Source organism: Callithrix jacchus, chromosome 7 (genome assembly GCF_049354715.1).
Source record: "Callithrix jacchus isolate 240 chromosome 7, calJac240_pri, whole genome shotgun sequence".
NCBI lineage: Eukaryota > Metazoa > Chordata > Mammalia > Primates > Cebidae > Callithrix > Callithrix jacchus.
In genome coordinates, this window is record NC_133508.1 from 31,040,072 (window position 1) to 31,047,218 (window position 7,147).

The 7,147-nt window shown below is 37.4% G+C and overlaps 1 non-coding gene across 1 annotated transcript; it reads right to left on the reverse strand.

Moving 5' to 3' along the window:
* Positions 1-1,339: 1,339 nt before the first annotated feature.
* Positions 1,340-1,446, reverse strand: LOC118143327 (U6 spliceosomal RNA). Its single transcript, XR_004727554.1, has one exon. It is a non-coding gene; the product is annotated as a U6 spliceosomal RNA (small nuclear RNA).
* Positions 1,447-7,147: the final 5,701 nt, after the last annotated feature.

Sequence of the window (7,147 nt, forward strand, 5' to 3'; positions counted from 1 at the left end):
TTTACTGAGGATGATGGCTTCTAGTTTCATCCATGTCCCTTCAAAGGACAAGATCTCATTCCTTTTTATGGCTGCATAGTATTCTTTAAAGATAAAGAAAATCTAGTCTGATAAAGAAAATGTGGTAAATTTACACCATGGATGAGCATTTAGGTTGGTTCCATATCTTTGCTATTGTAAATAGTGCTGCAATAAACAGATGTGTGCATGTGTCTTTACAGTAGAATGATTTATATTTCTTTGGGTATATACCTAGAAATGGGACTGTTAGGTCAAATGGTATTTCTGTTTGTAGATCCTTGAGGAATCACCATACTATCTTTCACAATGGTTGAACTAATTTACATTCCCATCAACAGTGTAAAAGTGTTCCTACTTCTCCACAGCCTTGCCAGCATCTATTATTTCTTGACTTTTTAATAATTGCCATTCTGACTGGTATGAGAGGGTATCTCATTGTGGTTTTTATGTGCATTTCTTTAATGATCAGTAATGTTGAGCATTTTTTTTCATAAGTTTGTTTTCTGTGTAAATGTCTTCTTTTGAAAAGTGTCTGTTCATAGTCTTTGCCCATTTTTTGATAAGTTTTTTTTTTCCTGTGGAGTTTGGTTACATCATCCTCTGTTTCTTTTTTTTTTTTTTTTTAATTGTACTTTAGGTTTTAGGTTACATGTGCAGATCATGTAGTATTGTTGCATAGGTATATACATGGCAATGTGGTTTGCTGCCTCCATCCCCCTGTCACCTATATCTGGCATTTCTCCCCATGCTATCCCTCCCCAAACTCCCCACCCCCAAACTGTCCCTTCCCTGGCCCCCCAACAGATGCCAGTGTGTGATGCTCCTCTCCCTGTGTTCATGTGTTCTCATTGTTCAACACCCGCCTATGAGTGATAACATGTGGTGTTTGGTTTTCTGTTCTTGTGTCAGTTTGCTGAGAATGATGGTTTCCAGGTTCATCCATGTCCCTACAAAGGACATGAACTCATCCTTTTTTATGGCCGCATAGTATTCCATAATTATATGTGCCACACTTTCCTTGCCCAATCTATCATCGATGGGCATTTGGGTTGGTTTCAGGTCTTTGCTATTGTAAACAGTGCTGCAATGAACATACATGTGCATGTGTCCTTATAACAGAATAATTTATAATCCTTTGGGTATATACCCAGTAATGGAATTGCTGGGTCAAATGGAATTTTTATTTCTAGGTCCATGAGGAATCTCCACACTGTCTTCCACAATGGTTGAACTAATTTACACTTCCACCAACCATGTAAAAGTGTTCCTATTTCTCTACATCCTCTCCAGCATCTGTTGTCTCCAGATTTTTTTTTTTTTAAATATGGAATGCTTCACGAATTTGCGTGTCATCCTTGTGCAGGGGCCATGCTAATCTTCTCTGTATCATTCCAATTTTAGTATATGTGCTGCCGAAGTGAGCACATCTCCAGATTTTTTAATGATCAACATAACTGGTGTGAGGTGGTATCTCAACGTGGTTTTGACTTGCATTTCTCTAATTACCAGTGATGATGAGCATTTTTTCATATGTTTGTTGGCCTCATGTATGTCTTCTTTTGAAAAGTGTCTGTTATTGTCCTTTGCCCACTTTTGAATGGGCTTCTTTTTTTCTTGTAAATCTGTTTTAGTTCTTTGTAGATTCTGGATATTAGACCTTTGTCAGATGAGTAGTTGTAAAAATTTTCTCCCACTCTGTAGGTTACCTGTTCACTCTGATGATAGTTTCTTTTGCTGTGCAGAAGCTTTTTAGTTTAGTTAGATCCCATTTGTCAATTTTGGATTTTGTTGCAATTGCTTTCAGTGTTTTCGTCATGAGGTCTTTGCTCATGCTTATATCCTGAATGGTATTGCCTAGGTTTTCTTCTAGAGTTTTTCTGGTTTTGCATTTTACATTTAAGTCTTTAATCCATCTGGAGTTAATTTTTGTATAAGGTGTAAGGAAGGGGTCCAGTTTCAGTTTTCTGCATATGGCTAACCAGTTTTCCCAGCACCATTTATTGAATAGGAGATCCTTTCCCTATTGCTTGTTTTGTCACAGATCAGATGGTTGTAGATGTGTGGTGTTATTTCCGTGGTCTCTGTTCTGTTCCATTGGTCTATATGTCTGTTTTGGTACCAGTACCATGCTGTTTTGGTTACTATAGCCTTGTAGTATAGTTTGAAGTCAGGTAGCATGATGCCTCCAGCTTTGTTCTTTTTGCTTAGGATTGTCTTGGCTATACAAAGTCTTCTTTGATTCCATATGAAAGTTAGGTCTTTTTTTCTAATTCTGTGAAGAATGTCAATGTTAGTTGGATGTGAATAGCACTGAATCTATAAATTATTTTGGGCAGTATGACCATTTTCATGATATTGAGTCCTCCTATCCATGAGGATAGAATGTTTTTTCATTTGTTTGTGTCCTTTTTTATTTTCTTGAGCTGTGGTTTGTAGTTCTCCTTAAAGAGTCCTTAATGTGCCTTGTCAGCTGTATTCCTAGATATTTTATTATTTTTGTAGCAATTGTGAATGGGAGTTTATTCATAAGTTGGTTCTCTGCTTGTCTATTGTGGGTATAAAGGAATGCTTGTGATTTTTGTACATTGATTTTTGTATCCTGAGACTCTGCTAAAGTTGCTTACCAGCTTAAGGAGTTTTTGGGCTGAGAGGAATGAATCCAGGAGCTGGTTTTTTGAAAAAAGTTAACAAAATAGATAGACTTCTAGCTAGACTAATAAAGAAGAAAAGAGAGAAGAATCAAATAGACCCATTAAAAATAATAAAGGGGCTCTTACCACTGACCCCACAGAAATACAAACTACCATCAGAGAATACTATAAATACCTCTATGCAAATAAACTAGAAAATCTAGAAGAAACAGATAAATTTTTGGACACATACACCGTCCCAAGACTAAACCAGGAATACATCAAATCCTTGAATAGACCAATAAAAAGTTCTGAAATTGAGGCAGGAATTAATAGCCTACCAACCAAAAAATGCCCAGGACCAGATAAGAGTCATAGCCAAATTCTACCAGAGGTACAAAGATGAGCTGGTACCATTCCTTCTGAAACTATTCCAAATAATTGGAAAAGAGGGACTCATTCCTAACTCATTTTATGAAGTCAGCATTATTCTGATACCAAAACCTCGCAGAGACACAACAAAAAAGAAAACTTCAGACCAATATCCCTGAGGAACATTGATAGGAAAATCCTCAATAAAATACTGACAAACTGAATCCAGCACTACATCAAAAAACTTATCCACCATATCAAGTCAGATTCATCCTTGGGATGCAAGGCTGGTTCAACATATGCAAATCAATAAACATAATCCATCATGTAAACAAAACAAAAGACAAAAACCATATAATTATCTCAATGGATGCTGAAAAGGCCTTTGACAAAATTCAACATCCCTATTGAGTGTTAAAAACACTCAATAAATGAGGTATTGATTGAACATGTCTCAAAATAATAAGAGCTATTTATGACAAATCCACAGCTAATATGTTGAATGGGCAAAAGCTGGAAGCATTCCTACTGAAAGTGGTATTATTTTTTAATGAGGACATCTAGATGTCAAAAATTGATGGCTTTGGATGCTGTATTATTTTCTTGTGAGAATTTATCTATCTTCTGTGAGGCATCTATGATGGAGTCAGATTGTTTAGAGCCAATAAAGAATTCAGTTGACTTAATGTAGTATTGTAATCTTTTTGTAAATTGACAGGTAGTAACTGTACATATTTATGGGGTACAGTATGTACAGTATGATGTTTTGGTACATGCATAAAGTGCTAAGAATCAAGTCATGGTAATTAGCATATCCATAAAAAAGGACAAAATCCTGTTGTTTGTCACAACACAGTGAGCCTAGAGAACATTATGTTAAGTGAAATAAGCCAGGCAGAGAAAGACAAGTTTCACATGATCTCACTCATACATCAAATATTAAAAAATTGATCTCATAAAAGTAGAGAGTAGAACAGTAGTTACCAGGGTCACAATCTTATAAGGCTTAGTTTGCCTCCATGGTGACGTGGCCTCCAGGGTGTTATAGCCTCTAGGGATCTCAAGTAATAGCTTAGGTATTCACTACCTACCTCCCCCAATTCCTTTGAGAGTTTCTGAAACCCAACTTTTGTCTCCCAAGCACCAAGAGACTGTTGAAAATTCCATTCTGTATTTCAGTTGCTTTGCTTAGTTTCTTAAACCTGCTCTGTATTCCTTAAGATTCATTAAATGACTTACAGGAAGTAGATAACCACATGTTGAATAGAACATATAAGGATGAACACTGGAATTCAGAAGAGAAATGAGAGAGACCCTCTGAGGCACAGAAACTGAGGGTGGCAGCACAGAGAGGGAAGTGAAACAGCTGGCCAGCATCAGCTCGGAGCATCAGAGCATGGACAGACTCCCCATTATGGGGAAACAATAAGCCAAAAATCCCCAACAGTTCACATTCCCACCACAGATACCTGCATTCCTAGCTACTGGAGAGCCCCTAGGCCCTCACAGGCCTAAGCCTAGTATGGTGAGCTTCCTGGAGTTCACACAACTACATTGTCCCAGAGAGGGAATTAATGCTGGGTCCCACCCATCCACTAGGATTCAAGCTGTGACTGCACAGCATCATTTTGATAATGGAGCCACCATCATACTGCATCTTGTCCTGGGGCCAAACAATCCCTACACTTCCATATCAATGGGATCCCACTGACATCACCCTACAATCACTCAGAGGGCTGCAGTGTCATAAAACTAGCTAGACCCAGGGTTGTGGCCATACCCCAGCACCCAAGCACACGCAGTACTCTATACACAGAGGAACATGCAGTTCAGCACATAAGGGAGGCTGTACCCCTGACATAGAGAGCCACCAGTGACAGTGACCCCTCCTTCTCCAGCAGCAGGGCCACTATATGCTTGCATGTGCTACCAAGGAACCCAAAACTTAATTTTCTCAGGCTAAAACCACTAACACAGGTGTCTCCAATTACTTGGGACCCCAAAGATTAGCCCTTTTAGCTCAACAAGTGAGCCTGCTGCCAATGCCAATACACACCACCCATGGGCTTACAGATTGGCCACCTAACTTGCTGAGGCTGCTGTTGCCATCACCAGTGCTGGTGTGTACCATCCAAAGTCCCAAGGATCATTCTTCAAATCTAGCTGTCACCATAGATGAAGACCATATACTCTACCCAGGGACCAGAGGACTGGCCCATCCAGGGCACACTGCTGCCACCACTGAGGTCCACGTGAGCCACTTAGGGTCCTGAGGACTGGTCCACTTAGCATCCCAGTCCCCAGTAAAGCTATACTGCAGCCTGCACAAAATACTGCAGCCTAAGACACTGAGAAACTTGCAGGCATTGCTGATGTTGGTTATGGCTGAAGAAATCAAATGTATGGAGATTACACTACAGTGCCACTCAGAACCAGAGATGGGGTACCCTACACAGACAACATTATAGATACATCTATGGGAAAAAGTATTTCTTCATGAAAGCTGCTCCATAAAATTCAATGAATCAATTGTTATATCAGATGCACAGATATCAACATAACAACACAATAAACTGAAAAAGGAAAGAAACACAACACCTCCAAATGAACATAATAATTCTCTAGCAACAGATTCCAAAGACAAGGAAATCTATGTGATATGTGAAGAAGAATTCAAAATGATTATTTTGAAGAAATTGAGTGACACAAAGAACGTACATAGACAATACAAAGAAATAAAAAAGCCAATTCCTGATCTGAATGAGAAATTCAACAAAGTAATAGATATCATTAAAAACAAACAAACAGAAATATGGCAACTAAAGGATTTAATGAATGAAGAAAAAACTACAATTGAGAGCTTTAACAATAGACTTGATCAAACACAAGAATTTCTGAAGTTGAAGACATGTCTTTTGAAATAATCCAATCAGAAAGATACAAAGAGAAAAAAAGGAATGCAAAAAGTCTATGTGATATATGGGACACCGTAAGTGAATACATACTCAAATTTGGGAAGTTCTAGTAGACAAAGAGATGGAAAATTCACAGAAATCCTATTTAACAAAATAATAGCTGAAAGCTTGCCAAGTCTTGGAAAAAATATGCATATCTAGATGCAGGTAGCCCAAAGATTCTCATATGGATTCAACCCCCAAAAAATCATTTCTGAGGCATGCTGCATTCAAATTATCAAGAGTCAAAAACAAAGACAGAATTGTAAAAACAGCTGGAGAAAAGTATCATGTCACACATAAGGAAATCTCCATCAGACTAACAACAGACTTCTCAGCAGAAACCTTACAGGCAAGGAGAGATTAGAATAATATATTCAGAGGGCCAAAAGAAGAAAAACCTGCCAACCAAGAATGCTACACCCAACAAAACTATCCTTCAGAAATAAAGGAAATACAAAGTGTTTACCAAACAAAAACTGATGAGTTACATTATCACTAGACTAGCCCTTCGAGAAATGCTCAAGGGATTTCTATATCTAGAAGTAAAAGAATAATATCTACCATTATGAAAATACTCAAAACTATAAAGCTCACTGATAGAGCAGATACACAAATGGGAAAGAAAAAAGAATCAAATTAAATCACTACAGATAACCACCAAATTGCAAAGATAAGCAATAAAAGAGAAAGGAAAGAAACACAAAACAATCACAAACCACTTGACAAAATGACAGGAGTAAGTTCTCATCTATCAGTAAAAATCTTGAAGGTAAATAATTTAAATTCCTCAATTAAAATATATAGACTAGTTGAATGGCTGAAAAACAAGACCCAACCTATATTCTGCCTAAAGAAACCATTTAACCAGTAAGAACACAAATAGATGGAAAGTAAAGAGATAGAAAAGGAAAATCCATTCAAATAAAAACCATGAAGGAGCAGCTGTACTTATATCAGCCAAAATAAACTTTAAGTCAGTAAGCATAAAAAGAGATAAAGAGGGGTCATTATATAATTATAAAAGGATCAATTAAGCAAGAAGACAGAACAATTTTAAATATATATGCACCAATATCAGAGCACTTAGATATATAAAGAAAATTTTAGAGATAAAGAGAGAGATCAATCCCAATACAAGAATAGTTGGGGACTTGAGTACCATACTTT